A 20,077-nucleotide genomic window follows, 5' to 3' on the forward strand; every position below is an offset into this window, starting at 1 on the left:
GTGTAAATGGCTCCAATGAATCCTGCTGCCCTAACTCTTCTTGTTCACGCTCCTCCACAGCTGTATCCACCACTCTACGCACGGCACGCTCCAGGAAGTAGGCGTAGGGGATCAAGTCACTGATGGTGCCCTCATCGCGACTCACCAGTTTGGTCACCTCCTCAAAGGGCTCCATGACCCTGCATGCATTTCGCATCAGTGTCCAGTTGTTGGGCCACAACATCCCCATCCTCCCAGATTGTGTCCTTGTACTGTAATGATACAGGTACTGGGTGACGGCTTTCTCCTGGTCTAGCAGGCGAGAGAACATCAGCAGGGTGGAATTCCAGCGAGTCGGGCTATCGCAAATCAGGCGTCTCACCGGCAAGTTGTTTCTACGCTGAATCTCTGCAAAGCGTGCCATGGCCTTGTAAGAGCGCCTGAAATGCCCACACAACTTCCTGGCCTGCTTCAGGACGTCCTCTAAGCCTGGGTACTTGGACACAAATCTTTGCACGACCAGATTAAGCACATGTGCCATGCAGGGTATGTGTGTCAGCTTTCCAAAATTCAACGCAGCAATGAGATTGCTGCCATTGTCACACACCACGTTGCCGATCTCAAGCTTGTGCGGGGTCAGCCATTGCTGCACCTGTTTGTTAAGAGCAGCCAGGAGAGCTGCTCCAGTGTGACTCTCCGCTTTCAGGCAAGACATGTCTAACACTGCATGACACCGTCGCACCTTGCATGCAGCATAGGCCCTGGGGTGCTGGGGCTGTGTAGCTGGGGAGGAGATGGCGGCACCAGCCAAGGAGGAGGAGGATGACGACAGCGAAGCGGTGATAGCAGGTGGAGAGAAGGTGGCTGGAGGCCTGCCTGCAAGCCGTGGAGGTGTGACAAGTCGGTCCTCTGCGCAGCAACGTACTCCCTGCTTGCTGCCATCGGTCACCAGGTTGACCCAATGGGCTGTGTATGTAATGTAGTGGCCCTGCCCGTGCTTGGCAGACCAGGCATCCGTGGTCAGGTGGACCCTTGACCCAACGCTGTGTGCCAGAGATGACACCACTTGCCTCTCAACTGCACGGTACAGTTTGGGTATGGCCTTTTGAGAAAAATAATTGCGGCCTGGTATCTTCCACTGCGGTGTACCAATGGCCACAAACTTATGGAAAGCCTCCGACTCCACCAGCTTGTATGGTAATAGCTGGCGAGCTAATAGTTCCACCACGCCAGCTGTCAGACGCCGGGCAAGAGGGTGACTGGCAGACATTTGCTTCTTCAGCTCAAATACTTCCTTCACGGACAGCTGGGTACTGCTGTGGGCAGAGGAGAAGGAACCGCTCAAGGGAAGAGGCGGTGTGGAGGAGGGTGACTGTGAAGGTGCAAGGGAGAAAGTGGATGAAGATGATGCACCTGAAGGAGGAAGAGGAGAAGGAGTTTGGCTTGTCTTTTGAGGAGTGCTGCTTTTACTCAGGTGTTCTTGCCATAGCTGTTTGTGCCTTCTCTCCAGGTGCCTTCGTAAGGCACTTGTCCCTACGTGAGAGTTGGCCTTTCCACGGCTCAATTTTTGCTGGCAGAGACAACAGATGGCTTTGCTCCGATCTGAGACACACACGTGAAAAAATTTCCAAACCGCTGAGCCCCCCTGGGGTGATGGCGCTACGGTGACATCAGCAGCAGCTGACGTTGAAGGGCATGTGTGCTCCCTGGCCCTAGCTGGCGATACATGGCACCGGACACTGCCCCCAGCTGTTTCTGAGGACGAGCTCCCTCTGCTTCTATCATGGAGTCGTCTCCTCCTACTCCTCTCTGACTCCTCCTCTGAACTGTCTCCCTGGTCATCTCCTCTACCGGGAACATATGTGGTATCCGTATAATCGTCATCATAATCCTCCTTGCCAGCTGCGTTTTCCTCAGACACCTCAAGTGCACCAACTTCAGGTGGTCCACCATCATCCCCATCCACACACGTTACGTCCATACTATCGCCACCTAACTCAGACGTATGAGGTGGTGTACCTGCGCCTTCTTGTTGTTGTTGCAGTAGTGGCTGGGAATCAGTGATTTCACCACCACCACCACCAAATAACTCCTGCGAAGTGTCAAATGCAGCGGATGTGGTGCTTGTTGTAGCGCTGGTGGCTGCGGGAGATGAGGTGTTCTGTGTTAAATACTCAATCACCTCCTCACGATTTTGGGAAGTGATGGCACGTGCCTTCTTCTGAGCACTGTATTTTGGGGCAGGTCCGCATGAAATCACAGCAACACCACCTCGCACAGCCACAGACCTGCCGGTGCCTGGTGGCCTTCCTCTGGGTCTGCCTCTACCTCTTCCTCTACCTGGTTTGTCCATTTTGTCCATCTCGGGGGTATGCTAGCTATATGCAGTGAGGTGGGTTTTCACTCAACACAACAGGTAGTTAGATGCAGTGAGGTGGCCAGGTGGGTTCACACTCAACACAACAGGTAGTTAGATGCAGTGAGCTGGGTTCACTCAACAGTAAAGGTACTTAAGATGCAGTGAGGTGGGTTCTCACTCAACACAACAGGTAGTTAGATGCAGTGAGGTGGCCAGGTGGGTTCACACTCAACACAACAGGTAGTTAGATGCAGTGAGCTGGGTTCACTCAACACAACGCTAGGTATATGCAGTGATGATGTGGGTTAAGTAAACACAACAGGTACTGGGTAGTTAGATGCAGTGAGCTGGGTTCACTGAACAGTATACAGTAAAGGTACTTAAGATGCAGTGAGGTGGGTTCTCACTCAACACAACAGGTAGTTAGATGCAGTGAGCTGGGTTCACTCAACACAACGCTAGGTATATGCAGTGATGAGGTGGGTTAAGTAAACACAACAGGTACTGGGTAGTTAGATGCAGTGAGCTGGGTTCACTCAACACAAAGCTAGGTATATGCAGTGATGAGGTGGGTTAAGTAAACACAACAGGTACTGGGGTATATGCAGTACTGGGTAGTACAATGTGCAGCTCCCTGTCACACACACAGGCAGTCAGTCACTGAATGTGCTGGGCTGCTGGCAGTGGCACACACACTATCAATTAGCAAGGCTGTGCATGCAACAAAAGTGTCAGAAAAAAAAATGTACAGGTTGAGCTCTGAAAAGAGCTGTTGCTGGGTGCTTTAAAAGCAATATTAATCAGTCAGGAACAAGCAAAGCAGCCTAGAACCTAACTAATCTGTCCCTAAGAGAAAAAGTCTGCAGCAGCTGTCCCTTTCCTCTCTCTAGCAGGCACACGAGTCACTGTAATGGCTGCCGGAGGCTGCCTTATATAAGGGGGGGGTGGGGCTCCAGGGCTTACTGTAGCCTGAATGGCTACAATGTGCCTGCTGACTGTGATGCAGAGGGTCAAAGCTGACCCTCATAGTGCATTATGGGGCGAATCGAACTTCCGGAAAAGTTCGCCTGGCGCAGGCGAACGCGAACCCCCAATGTTCGCCTGGAACCGTTCGCCGGCGAACCGTTCGGTACACCTCTAAATAACACCAGGAACACGCATGCAGCTAATATTGTTAGATCTGACAATAATGTTAGAAACACCTGATCTGCTGCAGGCTTGTTCTGACTTTTAGAGGCAGAGGACCAGTAGGATAGCTGGTATTGGTTAAAAGGAAATAAATATGGCAGCCTCCATATCCATTCACTTCAGTTGACCTTTAACAATGGTGACAAGAGTTGTGTGTTTTATATTATTTGAGGTGCTTTTGTTTTACCAAGTTACAAATCCTAATTCCATCACAGTTTCCCCAATAACTTCACCAACACAAACCCACAGGTATTTGACACTGGTATATAATGGCTGCTAAATATACCACAGTGGTGTAACATTGCAAAGCATGATGGGGTAGATTATTACAAGAACAGAAGGTGGTTACTTATGTGCCAAAGCTCAGCAAGGTAACTCGTAGACCAGTGTAGTGACCGAATACCACACCCAGTGCCAAAACGAAAGAGATGCGGTAGATGCCTTTTTTGCTGCACACATAGTGCCACCTCCTGGTCATCTTATGAATTAAGAACAGAAGAACTGTGATCATGTGACCTGATCATTAATCAGTCAGCTGGGTTATTATAACTGAAATCTATTGCAAAATATCAGGAACCTAAAAAAATAAATCTCACTTACCAGGATATAAGCTTTAGCTGTCCAGAACTCCTACCCATTTTATGGTATTAATAATCTTACCAGAACAATGTAAATTGAAGCATAAGCATGACTCCCTAAAATAGAGTAAACCAATTACAGACAAATTTCATTATATATATATATATATATATATATATATATATATATATATATATATATATATATATATATATATATATATATATATATATATATATACCATATATAAATATATATACATACCATATATAATATATATATACATACCATATATAATATATATATATATATATTGTTTAACAGATAGTTGGAGTCATCCATTCTGCTATTCACATACGGGGTCTACAACTTCAGACTGTGCAGCTCCATCATGCACCATCCATGCTTCCTGTTGTCTAGATGCTGTTCCTATCGCTGGACTGTGCCTTACTATGTAGCCAGAAGGGAAGGAGTCTGCGTGGTAGGAAAGCCCTGCCTCTTTCCAATAGCCACCACATTCTATACTGCTCTTCAGAAACCCCATAACCTACAAGTCACCTGCATCACATCCACGCAAACTATAGTCTAGAGGGAGATCTATCTATCTATCTATCTATCTATCTATCTATCTATCTATCTATCTATCTATCTATCTATCTATCTATCTATCTATGTATATATATATATATATATATATATATATATATATATATACATATATATATATATATATATATATATATATATTGTATTATGCATATGGTTACGCCAAGACAGACGCTGACACTTGTGCAGCGTGATCTGAATTTAGTTGATGCAGGGTTTAAAGACTGCCATAACAGTATCTTGCTACATTCAGAATAACCCTGACAGAAAAATGGAGGACAACTTTGAATACTTTTACATATTGGTAGCTTGATTTGTATCTATGTAAAAAAGGTGCCTGGAAAAAAGGAGCCTGGAAATAGAATATCGGTAAAATTACGTGCCAGGCTCTCTAAGATACAGTGACCAGATTTTTCTGGGTTCAACCTGGGACGGGTCGTGCTGGAAAGTGGGCGTGGCCATGCCATTGTATGGGCGGGGCTAACATAATGATGTAACAGCGAGGCATAAGAAAGCAGTGTTTCCGCCATGATGTGGTGAAACGAGGATTTGCATCATGGGTGTACAGTAACTGTGTGATGCTATTTATTAGTATACTCTAACCCCAAAGCAGAAAATATAGCCAACTATAACCATTAAATAATAACTGCAGCAACAGTTACCCCAGACACCAGAAAATAAACACAATGTGGGCAGCATTTCAGCAGAAAATAAACACAATGTGGGCAGCATTTCAGCAGAAAATAAACGCAATGTGTGCAACATTTCAGCAGAAAATAAACGCAACGTGTGCAACATTTCAGCAGAAAATAAACGCAACGTGTGCAACATTTCAGCAGAAAATAAACGCAACGTGTGCAACATTTCAGCAGAAAATAAACGCAATAATGCTGTTGTGGGCGGCATAACGAGTGCAATCAAATCAAATTGAGTGGATAAGGGTCTTTGGAATGCAAATAACGGTTACTACATATTTTTTAGAAAACTGTCATTACTGTTTCTATGTTGACAGAAACCAATAATTTGTTGGTAATGGGCACAGTTTCCACGGAATAGTTGAAATGGGCGCAAGATGCAGGGGCAGCACACGTTATTATAGTGGGTATCATTTTAAATAGAATGCATCCTGGCGTTAAGGTTAGTCACCCACACTGGGGGGAGGGGGTTGGGGATTTGTTAGCATTAGTTACCAACGGTGGTGGTGGTGGGGGATTTTCAGGTTACTTAATTTCTAATGGGGGTTTTAAGTTTAGTTCTCAACTGAAGGGGTTAAGGTTAGGCACCCAGGGGGGTGGGGGGTATTGGTTGGGTCAAGTTCGGTTTGGCACCCCCTTGGGGGGCGGGGGGTAGGGTTTAAAGCCAATGGGTACCGTTTAAAAAAAGAAAAAGTCAGATACTCACCTAAGGAGAGCGAAGGCTCGGTCCTAATGAGCCTTCCCTCTCCTCTCCCGGTGCCCTCGGTGCTGCGCTGGCTTCCCCGTTCGCGTCCGCCGCCGCAGGGACTTCGGAGGTCTTCGGGTGCACTCGGGCTTCCGAAGACGGGCCGCTCCATACTACGTACACGCGAGCGCGTCATAGAGGGCGCTCGCGCATGCGTAGTATGGAGCGGCCGCGTCATCGGGAGCCCGAGTGCTCCTGAAGGCTTCCGAAAGCTCCCTTCGGCATGCGGAAGTGGCAGTATTTGACCGAACTGGTCGAATACGAATACTGCCACGGGGGATCCTGCGCGAGACCGGGCACCGGGAGAGGAGAGGGAAGGCTCATTAGGACCGAGCCTTCCCTCTCCTTAGGTGAGTATCTGACTATTGTTCGTCTCTGGTTTCCTTTAAAGTGAATGTTTACCGGTAAAAAAAAGAAAAAGTCAAAGTTTTATACATACCTGGGGCTTCCTCCAGCCCCATCCGCACGGATCGCTCCCTCGCAGCCATCCTCAGCCTTCTCCAGCTCCAGTACTGGGTCCCCTAACTTCGCAGTGCGCTCTCTCCGTCTCTCTCTGGCAGAGAATAGTACTGCGCAGGCGCTTGACTATTCTCTGCTGGAGAGAGACGGAGGGAGTGCATGCTCAGACTGTCCGCGACTTGCCAAAGTTAGGGGACCCGATACCGGAGCTGGAGAAGGCGGAGGACGGCGTGGTGGGAGCGATCCGTGCAGATGGGGCTGGAGGAAGCCTCAGGTATGTATAAAACTTTGGCTATTGTTCATCTCTGGTACACTTTAAGGTGAGGCGCCCACCAAGGGAGGATTCTATGTGAGATTAGGGAGAAGTTAGGTCATAGTAAAATATCTGTAAATATTACTGATATTTTATTTTATGAATGAAGTAGTAGAATATCTGTAAATGTACTGCCATTTTACTGCCACTATCCTGCACCATTTTAAACAGACGCCTTTATCAAGTGCCAGTTTCCAGGCATAGCAAAAATGTATTTGCCCACACTTTAAACTTTTTTTTCCACTGAAGATGTCTTCATATGTAAAGTTAGAAAAATACTTTCTATGGAACTAAATTATGTTTATACCAATTTAATGAAAACAGAGTTACTTTCATTCAGACCATCGACTTCACCAATCCTTTTATTCCTGTGATTTGAACTTCGTAATTCCAATTTATGGATTAAAGCTCCCCTATTTGTACACGCAGGTACAAGCTGAATGAGCTAGAGGAAGAGGCGACCTAAGGGATCAAGTTAAAAGAGAGCTTGAAGAATTATAGGTAAGACGACTGCAGTTAGAAGCAACAATAATGCTGTTACTCTGGGACATCATGAATTAAAACCGTTACAGGATTTTTCTGCTGTCCATTTAGCCTCTATCTCTCTTGCACAGGTCCTGACTCAGACGTTTAAATGATGTATTATACTAGGCTAAGCTTAAGAAGACAGGGTAGTGACTATTCCTCAACTGAAATCCTCTTATTCTACCCCCAGGAGTCACATTACCTGCCACAAATATAAGGTAGGAGTAATGTTGTATTAATTATTGCTAACAGTAGGGGGCATTTTAGCCCTGTAGAATAAATTAATAGCAGTTAGAAGAGGTTTGGAATCTTGCTGCAAGAGAAAAAAAACAAATTGAAGTGAATAATCTATATTAATTGTGTAGGATGATATACTGTACACACTGCCCTGTGTATATTTATACAATATAATGACACAGGCATTGCTCAGCTGGGGGTAGCTCCATAGGGTGCGTGAAATTTGTACATGCGATGAGGCCCATGAGGTCTTGTCTCAGGCATAATTGCTACCCTTTATTTACCAGTTTGTATGTTCCCATAATATCCTGTAGAGAATAAAGCTGCATATTTCACTCAGCCTTATACTACTTTTAACGTGTTTTTTTATGCTTATTAGACTTGGTTAATAAAATAAAAACAATACCAGGGCTTTAGTATCCCATTAGCCACAGACACATTTTACACTCCAATATTAAGACTGATACAATACTGTCGGGTTACGCTTTTAATTCATCTTGTAAAATGTAAATATAAAATTTCACAAGTGTACTTAAATTACATACCATCATTGTGTGCTTGGTGGGTGCAAGGGGAGAGACACACGGCCAATGATCCTTTTGCCTTCCCCTTCTTCTGGGGCCAAAGTGCGCACCTCCTTCCATCCCGTCCATTAGATTTGGTTGAGGTGGGTGGGATATTTTACATATATATATTGTGTACTGCACTGTGAACTTGTACTATGATTACGGACCTTTGCGAGTCCGAAACATGTTAATGAGCTAGCTATGTGTTTTTTTTACTAAATTCAATAAAGGCGATTTTGCAATTTTTTAATGGCATTGTGTGGAACACCCTTTTTTCCTTCCTTCTATCATGTGACCCACCTGCTGTCATCTGTACTGTGCCATTACTTTGGGTCACAAGCCACTTTTTTTCCTTTTAGACTCAAAGTGCTCGAGAGCTGTAGCTACTAAAAGCGCTCAAGATACACCCTGCAGTGTTAGGGAGTCTTACCCCAAGACTCCTTACTGGATAGGTACTGAGCATAACCAGGACTCAAACCCTGGTCTCTCATGTCAAAGGCAGAGCCCTTCACCAGTTCACTATATGTTTACAGTAGGATCAGCCATACTATGCCAGGGAAAAAAAACACATATATAAGTAGATAAATACTTGACCTACTTACATAACACATGTATTATACTGTCCACGTTTTGATTTCAGTGAATGTTATATAGTAAATCACGAGAATTCTGTCCTGGTGGGGGCCATGTCTTTTTTACCCACAGTTAAGGCTAACTCGTGATGTCATTTCTGCCCTTTACTTTTTTTCTTGTCTCCTCCAATCGCTGAGTCGCCTCAGCCTTGCTTGTAAATACAAGTGAGTAGGGTATTAGGTTTCAGATAAGAATCTGGCAGGGAAATAAAGGGAAGAGGAGGAATAGATTATAGATAAAAAGAACCTCCAGCATGCAATTCTTTGGCACGACTACTAAAGGGTCAGTGCTCCTTAAGTATGTGATAACTCCAAATCATAACAGCAGAACATTTTTTGAAAGTTTTGAATGCAGCATTAGCATCTTTATCACTTAATACACTCAGACCAGTTGCTGTTGAAATTTGATTTTTATGGTGACGATACTGCTTTTAAAACATCAGGTGGAACCACCAAAAATATGTTTATAAGTACAGTTGCTTATTATCCTTTAACAGTACATGGTTTTATGGTATTATTTGGAACAATGTTATGGTATTGGAACAACTATTTCTTTAGTGATGATCAACATACTGTTTACCTAGCCTTCATATATGGCAAGTTTTAAGGGAATCTGAAGTGAGAGAGCTATGGAGGCTGCCATATTTATTTCCTTTTAAACAATACGAGTTGCCTGGCAGCCCTGCTGATGATTCTTATATCCGTAGTGTCTGAATCACTCACCTGAATCAAGCATGCAGTGTTTTTGTCAGATGATTTTTGTCAGCAACACCTGATCTGCATGCTTGTTCAGGGTCTCTGGCTGAAAGCATTAAAGGACAAGGATCAGTGGGACAGTCATGCAAATTTTATTTTTCGAAATTATATAAATATGTCCACCTCCATTTTCCTTTCACTTCAGGTTCCATTTAAATAAGGGGAATAAAAGCTGGTGGCCAATCGTCTGGTGGTCAAAATATAGGATGAAGTCTCTCACCAAAGGGGTGTCAAGGTGAGACCTGCTGGTTCATAAGCACAAGCACTATGCACAAAGTTTTCTCTCTATGCCACAGGAAACTGGACGTAAAGTATTGATCTGAGGAGCACAGATTTATTTTATGTAACTGTAATCTACTGTCTAGACGAAGAGCAGACTAGACAGTGTGGGAATATTAACACGTTTGCATCTGATAACCTTTGATAAACAAAATATGTTAAATAATTCTACATTTCAAAAGCCCAGTCCAATGATATTTTATGTAATTCATCTTTAGCTAGCTGAACATGAGTGGTTGGTATCGGAAGGAGACAGAAAAGAGACTACGAGAGAAAGGAGAGTGTTGTGATTTCCTTTTCTAGCAAGTGAGAATGGGATAGCTATGGTTTTACTGTGGTTAGCCACTTGGGGGTTGTCTAGTGGAGTTTAACACATAAATATTAGGGTTATTGGCAATGTATCTGTCTGACTGATATTTTGTAATTTCATCATTACAGTGTGTAAAAGGTTGGTGAGCTAAGAGATTAACAGGACTGGGTTTCTCCTGTCAATGTGAGGACAGCTCTGCCTTCCTCTGTCAGGTCTCCAAGGACCAATTATGGTCAGAAAGAACAAGCGTTTCCCTCTTGCAAGTTCACTGTAAGATCTTTTACATATCAAGCTTCTCTTCAGTAGGTTGTCCTGTGATATTAAATAAAGCAACTGCTGATATAAGCAGCAAATTTAGATCCTATAAAGGCTGTCAGTTTTAGTGTAATTTCCCAACAGACAGGAGAACACAGTTGTTTGTAACTGGTTATGGAGGAAGGACACAGACAAGGCAATTTTTTTTGAAGGCTTTAAAGAATATCTTGATTGCAGTGTGGCTGACAATGCAGACATGACTGTAAAGCAGGAACAGACCAGAAAGGTAGCAATTAATTTTCTCGTAAGGTGCTCTGAAGGCAAAAGGGCAATAAAACCACCATGAAAAGACCACTGCGAGCCATTGGCTGATTGCAGGGGAAGCTGGTAAGATATCAGACATGGGTTTTTGCCTTAAAAGGTAGTGAGACTGTCAGAATGTTCGTGAAAAGATAAATGCACTTACTTTTATTAAATCAGGCTCAAATGGCTCCCTGATTGCGACTACTGTGACTTTGCTCACCTAGAGAGATGATGATGACCCTATGGAAAGCCTATCATTTATAAATAATTATCCTCACACAGTAGCCAATATATAGGTGGTAACACACAATACAATTTTATATGGCTTTTCAATTCAATAATTACAATCAATTTTCTGATTTATTGTAACATTGATTGGTCAGATTTTTTTTTTAATGTTACAATATATCACACTCACGTGTTAGATTTTAACCCAATGTAAAATTCCCAAAAAAGTGCTTATATCTATATTGAAGAAATCCTATATCATTAGATTTACCCAGAAAATGTTCACTCCTAATCAACTTTTATTGAAAAAAAAACAAATTTTGATCGCTTTTCTCAAACTAATAAAAAAAAAAAAAAAAAACGTTCAAATATTTCTGTGCAACTGATTGTTTTTACCAAATTGCTTATACAATTGGATCATTGTATTGTATTAAGCCCCGTCTGCACGGGGAGAGGTTGTAGAGATCCGACGGCTCGATTAGCCGCCGGATCGCCTCTTCCGCGTCCCCGCTCGCCCCCGCTCGTCCCCGCCGGCACCGCTTATCTTCCGCTCGATTCCCTGCCATTGTCCCCTCGCGGGGAGCGAGCAGGGAATCGGCGGTGCGGAGATCCGGCCTGTTGGATCTTATCAATCAAGCCGCATCAGTGGCTCGATTGAGAAGGAGCATCGCGGCCGCATCTACTCGTGTAGATGCGGCTTTATGTGTGGCCATCTTACAGCTGAACAGCAGTTGCATTATCTCTATTTTCCTTTAGGAAAGCTTTAGACCACTTTTCCACAGGCAGCTGAAGGAGGTGATTAGCACTAGCATTAGAAAGATCGTAAAAGTTAGAGAAATGAGAAAGTTATTGAGAGGTGAGGGGTGGCAGCCTGGAGGAAATATGGGACAGAAATAGAGATGGAAGGACCACCGATGTAGATCATATTTAATGGACAGAATCCTCCTTCAATGAGGTTTCACAGTTAAGGTACACTGTTCAAAATCTTTTAAAGAGACTCTGTAACAAAAATTTCATCCTGTTTTCTACCATCTTACAACTTCCTAAACCTATTCTAATGTGCTCTGGCTTACTGTAGCACTTTCTACTATCACCGTCTCTCTAATAAATCAATGTATCTTTCCCCTGTCGGACTTGTCGCCCTGTGTCTGGAAGGCTGGCAACTCTTCAGTGTGATCTGCTATGCCTGCCCCTCTCCAGGCCCCTCTATTTACACTCCAGTGTGTGTATGTTATTTACATAAGCCAGCAGCGTCTCTGCTCTCTGATATCAGTGAGAGAAGAGAGCTGGATAAAAATCCTCCCCTGTTAGGCTGTGAAAGGAGCTGGCTGACACATACTGAGGAATTACGGGCAGAGCTGTCTGCAGGAAGAAATGATCAGCCTGTCACTATTCAGTGCATGAGAGCTGCAGGGGACAGAAGGTAAACACACAAATGATCTTTTGAGATTCAAAAGGAAGGCTGTATACAGCCTGCTTGTGTATGGATGTTTTTTTCTATGTGTGGACATACTGTACATCAACCTACCTCCTGTTTTGGTGGCCATTTTGTTTGTTTATAAACAAACTTTTTAAAACTGTTTTTGACTACTTTTAATGCGGTGGGGAGCGGCGAAATTGTGACAGAGGGGAATAGGAGATGTCCCCTAACGCACTGGTATGTTTACTTTTGTGCGATTTTAACAATACAGATTCTCTTTAAGTTGATCACAGTATCTTCTTATTTCGATTTAACCTTTTATTTATATACATCCAATGACAAGGTAAAAGATTTCTTTGCTGCTGCTATGCAGCTGTAGTCGATGTGTGCATAAATAATTTGGATTGGTGCTTGAAGCACCCTTCTGGATCTTTACGTATTAGTGCTTCTAGGGCACAGTTCCCAAACCCTGTTCTCAAGGCATACCAATGGTACATGTTTTGCAGGAAACTGAGCGTTCACAGGTGGAGTAATTAGCAGAGCTGATTAAGGGTCCTTTTCCACTGCAAAATTTTGACCAATTTTGATGAGCGTTTTTTATGCGTTTGCATTTTTCTGATTGGCAAGTGTTGTCTTGATTTTTGAAAATAGATACTTTGTATTAAATCAATACAAAACGCAAACGCATTGCTATGTGTTTTTCAGGCGTTTTTCATGCGTTCCTGTACTTTACATTGAAACGCAAAACGCATCATAATCGCACACACGCATTTACGTTTTTCTTTAAATCGGAATGCAGTAGTGGAAATGGCCACCCAAGATTCGTATTTTAAATGGGCTGCACTTAAGAGTCAGCAAACACATGCATTTTTGACAAAAACGCAGCTAGTGGAAAAGGGCCCTAACTATCTCTGTACATTTTTACAAAACCTGTACTCTTTGTGGGCTTTGAGGACAGGGTTGGGAAACACTGTTCTATGGGTTCTTTGGTCAATGATTTGCTACCGTGTTTCCCCAAAAATAAGACACTGTCTTATATTAATTTTTGCTCCAAAAGATGTGCTAGGGCTTATTTTCAGAGGATGCCCTATTTTGGGGGGAAAATACAAAATGTATATACTGCATGCCATGCTAAAACACAAGCAGCATGCACAGAGCCTGTGGTTTGCAGATATTGGCTCTCACTTAGAAATTAATTCAGTCTATTTCTTGCAGGCAGAGAATTCTGTCAGACTCCCCAGAGCTATGATGGGATAAGCTGGGTGTCCTGGGAAAAGGTGAAGAGGTGAAGTGCTGCTGATGCTTATCACGACAGGAGGGCTGGCTCCAACAAAAACACAAATTGCCTGACACATATACAGCACTGTAGAACTCACATTATACTGCTGCTCTCCTGTATTCAGGCTTTGTAAGATGTGCATAAATGATTTCCTCGGCCCACTTCCCCTAAAATAGGAAGATCCCTGAAGGGGTCATCGAAGGGGTGTTATTACTTAAAATATTATCAATGGCGTTATTAGTGAAACTCCTTACAGTACCTGCAAGAAACTTATAATTGAATCTAGCCAGTTCTGTGATTCAGACACACCTGCCAGACAACACAGCCAGAAATATTTATCTCTTTAAGGCTTCTTGCACACAGGGACGTTACAGGCGCACGTTAGTGCAGCCTGTAACGCTCCCCCAACGCACAACAATGTAACACAAGTGGGCTGTTCACACTGCCCACATTGCGTTACATTGTAACGCAGCAAAGTGCTGCATGCTGTGCATTCCACGCGGCTAAGCCGCGTTAGACTGTTTGCACATGCTCAGTCATGTTGGGGAGGAGGGGAGAGCGACCGGGCACATGGCTAATTAATATTCACTGCGCTCAGTGTCTGCACGTGTTTACTTCCTGAAACGGCCGCTCTGTGCGGCGATTGGCAGGGTGGGACCACGTGATGCCGCATGCGTCCAAGAGTACGCATCACAGATGCCAGAGTGAGCTGCACAACGCGGCTCACTCCGACGTCCACACCAGAGAGCACCAGGCGTTGCGTTAGGGGCACGTTATGTGCCCTATAACGTCCCCTAAACGCAACGTTTTGGTGTGTAACTAGCCTAAATTGATCTAAATTATTAGCATCTCAGTCACCTTGTCTAGCAGTGACTGGTCCAACACGGATGTTCTCAGTAGGCGATAAAGACACTAGGATTGTCATTAAGTCAGTCCAATATAGGGGCAACAAGGGTGCATTAAAGAGAATCTGTATTGTTAAAATCGCACAAAAGTAAACATACCAGTGCGTTAGGGGACATCTCCTATTACCCTCTGTCACAATTTTGCCGCTCCCCGCCGCATTAAAAGTGGTTAAAAACAGTTTTAAAAAGTTTGTTTATAAACAAACAAAATGGCCACCAAAACAGGAAGTAGGTTGATGTACAGTATGTCCACACATAGAAAATACATCCATACACAAGCAGGCTGTATACAGCATTCCTTTTGAATCTCAAGAGATCATTTGTGTGTTTCTTTCCCCCCTGAGGGGGGAGTGCATAGCAGAACCACAACACTGAAGAACTTGGCAGCCTTCCAGACACAGGCTGACAAGTCTGACAAGGGAAAGATACATTGATTTATTACAGAGACTGTGATAGTACAAAGTGCTGCAGTAAGCCAGAACACATTAGAATAGCTTTTGGAACTTGTAGGATGATAAAAAAACAGGATGCAATTTTTGTTACGGAGTCTCTTTAAAGGAAGACTGTGTAAGAAGAAGGTATGCCTTGGTACCATATGGTGAAAAAAGTTTACATAGTACCAACTCTACCTAGAACTTTCCTGTTTTAACTCTTATTTTTGCTGTATGATTTAATAGGGCTACTGTTGTACATCCCAGTATCTATGCAGGCAAATAAAGCTGGACTGCAACTTGGTTTTCCCTGTAAGGGGTCATAAAACTCATGGGCGGCTATGACCAAAAAAAATCCTGACACGCAAACACTAGTACACATGACAGGCGGGGGCCCCGAGCACTGCCACTACTCAGGACCCATAAACCAGCATGTAGCACAATAGGGGAGCGCAGGAGAGCCCTGGAGCTGCCACCACCAGTAACTCGCCCCCACCACTCCTTCAACTTACCAAACACAAAAAAAATGCTCACTCCCAGACAGCACTCTGCCACTGCCACTTATATATAGTCTGCAAACTGCCAGTCAGCCAATAGGAAGTGCAAATAAATTACACCTAGGCTGCAGTACTTAATTAAGCAGAGGCTGATTCAGCCAAACGTTGGAGAGGGCTTCAGTCGCATATAGACAAGGGCTATATGACCAGCAGAGGGCACCAGCATGCATGAATCTCCCTCTCATCTGCCCCCCTCATAATTAAACTGCATAAGGAGCTGCAAATGAAGTTTAAAATATGCAAACACTAATGCACATGACAGGCAGGGGCCCCAAGCACTGCTACTGCCACTACTCGGGACCCCCAAACCAGCATGTAACACCTTGTAAGAGAAAGTAGGTTTCATATTTTGACATTGCACAGTTTTGGAACTAAAGAAGCATAAAACAAGTGAAGACTTCAAGTGTAACAGTTTAATCTTCAAACATTTTTTAACCCTTAATGCCTAAAAATTGACTTCCAGAAAAAAATATTATTTTGGATTATTTCTGTAGATACAGTTGTTTATCTTTTAAAGTTATTTTCTGGTTTATATTAAACATGAACCCATCCCCACCTAGTATATAGTTCGAACCATTTTTCCATTTGTTCATTCGGGATGACCACCACTCTAACGCCCCCATGATTTTGCTAGGAAAGTCTTGGAATCTTACGTTTGCGATATTTACACAGATAACAACTTGGAAACAGAGATCTGAAGGTGCCTGGAGATGCTGAAATTGAGAGACTGAATACATTTCATAGATGACACATGAGAGCGCTAGCTAAGTACAGAGGCCATGGAGGACTTAGCTTAAATCCAACCTGAACTAAAATTTGCCATTTACCTTGCACTTATACCAGCCTACAGCATCTCCAAGCAGGCATAAAGATCTGGGCTGTTGGCCAAATACTTTAAATATAATGGGTCACCCCAATTGCATCTTTCATTCAATTAAATTCCATTTTCTCATATAATATTCTTAAAGCGATTGTGTTTTTTTTTTTCCACAGTAAAAACTGTCAACGTGTGCAATGTGTAGGTATCAAGAATCTCCTGTGGGTATGCTGAGACGCCCATGTGTAAAAACAAGTTGTGTACAGATTTGTTTGTTTGATGTATCAGCTGTGATAGTTGCTTGATTTCCAGTTCCGGAATTTTCCCCCGTCATTCACCTATTCTCAACCTCTTCTTATAAAGAACCCCCCCCCCCATGTCAAAACTTGACATTCTCCCTTGACAAAAAAAAACCCTCTTTCCTGGAATCTGTGCTCTCATTCTGCCCCCTGGTAATGGACTTTCAGATACCAAACCTAATGCAGAACTCCTGGCATTATAGTAAAAAATGCCCCCAGTATAGCTATAGTGGTACTTTAAATAAACTGTACTACCTTGGCGTGTGGATGCATAAGCCTGTGGCATTAGCAGTTTATGGTATCCTAGAAGGCAAGTCTTTACCTCTGCAAATTCATTTATATAGCTCTACAGCATTCTTTTCACCCATCTGCCTTTTCCCTTTCACCCTTTAGTTTTTGCTTGAAGATAAGCTTCAAATTCCCTCCCTCCTTACAGAGGCACCGATACAACTTTCAGAAGAATGTATAAAATTATTTAGGATACCTTATTTTACATTAATTATCCTGGGTTCAGCATCAGAAATGCTATAATATATTGCTGTATATTGTTATAGAAAATCATCCTCCCAGTGATGTTTAGCCTAGGCCTAGTGTTGGGCGAACAGTGTTCGCCACTGTTCGGGTTCTGCAGAACATCACCCTGTTCGGGTGATGTTCGAGTTCGGCCGAACACCTGATGGTGTTTGGCCTTTTAAGTTCGGGTTCGCCCCGAACTACTAAATGGCCGCCGAAAAGGGGCCCTGTTCGGCCGAATACTGCCCCCCTATGGGGTCGCAGGCATAAGGGGGGAGCATGCCCCGATCGCGGGGGGGGGGGGTCGGAAATTCCCCCCACCCCCTCCGCTAGCGCTCCCCCCTCGGCCCGCTTCCCCATACAAAAGTTTGGCAAAAGTAAAATAGTACCGGTGGTGGTGGTGGCCTTGCACTGTGAAGTGAGTGAGGAGGAGTCCGGAGAGTGACGCGTTGAGGGAGGCCGGGCAGCGGGCGGTTCAGCGGTAGTACCCTTGTGGTACTTCCGCCCTTTCTCTGACCTTACGTCCTCTGCGTGATGACGCATACGAGGGTACGCGTGACGCGTACCCTCGTATGCAGAGGACGGGAGGTCAGAGAAAGGGCGGAAGTACCACAAGGGTACTACCGCTGAACCGCCCGCTGCCCGGCCTCCCTCAACGCATCACTCTCCGGACTCCTCCTCCTCCTCACTCACTTCACAGTGCAAGGCCACCACCACCACCGGTACTATTTTACTTTTGCCAAACTTTTGTATGGGGAAGCGGGCCGAGGGGGGAGCGCTAGCGGAGGGGGTGGGGGGAATTTCCGACCCCCCCCCGCGATCGGGGCATGCTCCCCCCTTATGCCTGCGACCCCATAGGGCCCCCAAAAGCGGGATGTTCGGGGAGTTCGGGGTTCGGCCCGAACATGCCGAACATCGCGGCCATGTTCGGCGAACTTTCCCGAACCCGAACATCCAGGTGTTCGCCCAACACTACCTAGGCCTAGGATATGATGTCACAAAGCCTTCTTTCCCCAGTGCACTCTGGGAGACCAGGTGATGTGTGCTTACTTCAGAACACACAAAGACAAAGATTCAGCGATGATGCACCTTACCAGCAGTAAAAATGTGGCCACCTATGATAGATTTAAAGGGAATGAGCAGCAAAAAGATTTTATACATACCTGGGGCTTCCTCCAGCCCCATATGCTCTGATCGATCCCTCCCCACTGTTCCGTCAGTCGGAGCCAGTCTAAGCGTAAGGGTAATGCGCTGTTTGCGTATTTCTGCAGCAGCCACTGGAGAGATACGGAGAGGGCGCACTTCTCCAGCGTAGCTGGCTCCGATGACGTCAGTGATGGGAGCCGGCTCTTGTAGATGCGGGCAGCGGAGGACGGCGGTGTGGGATCGATCAGAGCGTATTGGGCTGGAGAGAGCCCAAGGTATGTATAAAAGCTTTTTCATTTTCCCATCTAGGCTCATCTCTGGTTCCCTCTAACCTGCCTGGCGTTCTGATTCCCACGGACCTGCGGCTGCGGGAACGTTTTTTGCAGATTTTTTTTTTATCATGTAGCTAGCCTAGCGCTAGCTACATGATTCCCCCCTCCCTGCGGCGTCCCTCCCTGCCCTCCGATCACCGCCGGCGCAATGACCCGTTCTGAACGGCATTTCCTTGAGGGCTTACCCCGTCGCCATGGCGACGAACGTCGTGACGCCATTAACATCGTGACGTCACAGGGAGTCCCGATCCACCCCTCAGCGCTGCCTGGCACTGATTGGCCAGGCAGCGCACGGGGTCTCGGGGGGGACAGTGGGGGGCCCCTGTATCGTGGTGGATCGGCGGCGATCAGGTAGGACATGCAGCAAGCAAAGTGCTTGCTGCGTGTTTTAAAAAAAATAATTATTCAAATCGGCCCAGCGGGGCCTGAGCGGTGACCTCCGTCGTTTCTGGACTAGCCTAGCTCGTCCAGAACGCCAGGGAGGTTAAGCATATTAATCAGGTTGAGGAAAGATTTTAAAATGGGTTAACACTGACAACGTAATTTCTAACATAATATTGTAAAAAATAAACAATTTAATTCATTAAGTTATATAAAGTTAAGTTCCTCTTTAACCAGAACTACAGTTACTACAATAAATCCACTTCCTGATGCCCAATTTTAACTTAAGGTGGTCTGGAACTCTGACATAACATTCAATAAAAATGTGTTTTTCTACTTTGTATTATTCATACAGTTATCATATTTGTGCATAAGTAATATTGTCTGTCTACAAATTACAAGTTTCCAAAGTGTAGTTTTTCTTGCCCTGAAAACTGCCAGTGCATTTTTTTCCAACTACTTTTTATTATATATTAAAATCTTTTAATGAGTTGTTCTGAGCTGTGTGTGTACCTGAAGCAGGGACAGCTTCTGTTTTTTACTTGTTACACACTCCAGTTGTCCTGCTATTCAGCTTCCAAAATGCTTTGTTTAACCATTTCAGTGATGTTATAAAAAAAAAAAAATCTGGGATAGTAGCTTTAAAGCTGTGAGGAATCTTTTAGGCTACTTTCCCACCAGGAAGTTGCGTTTTAGGGGACGTTATGGTGGCATAACGCGCCCCTAATGCAACACCTGGTGGTGTTGGATGTGGACGTCAGGCTGAGTCGCGTTGTGCAGCTCACTCTGGCGTCCATGATGTGTACTCTTGGACGCCTGCGGCATCACGTGGTCCTGCCAGCCAATCGCCGCACAGAGCGGCCGCTGCAGAAAGTAAACACTGCACGTCACACCGTGAAGTGAATATTAATTAGCCATGTGGCTGGCCGAGGAGGAGGAGGGGAGACCTCCTCCTCCAACACTACTGAGCATGTGCAAACAGT

General features: G+C 44.6%; 1 long non-coding RNA gene across 2 annotated transcripts in view; it reads left to right on the forward strand.

The window, feature by feature from the left end:
* The window catches only part of LOC137541534 (uncharacterized), a 571,959-nt gene that overhangs the window by 133,915 nt on the left and 417,967 nt on the right, over positions 1–20,077 (forward strand). For both annotated transcript variants that reach the window (XR_011025201.1, XR_011025200.1), the window contains exons 2-3: positions 7,353–7,424; positions 7,538–7,666. This is a non-coding gene — a long non-coding RNA (uncharacterized lncRNA). The remainder of the gene's footprint in view (positions 1–7,352; positions 7,425–7,537; positions 7,667–20,077) is intronic.

Source organism: Hyperolius riggenbachi, chromosome 12, assembly GCF_040937935.1.
Source record: "Hyperolius riggenbachi isolate aHypRig1 chromosome 12, aHypRig1.pri, whole genome shotgun sequence".
Taxonomy (NCBI): domain Eukaryota; kingdom Metazoa; phylum Chordata; class Amphibia; order Anura; family Hyperoliidae; genus Hyperolius; species Hyperolius riggenbachi.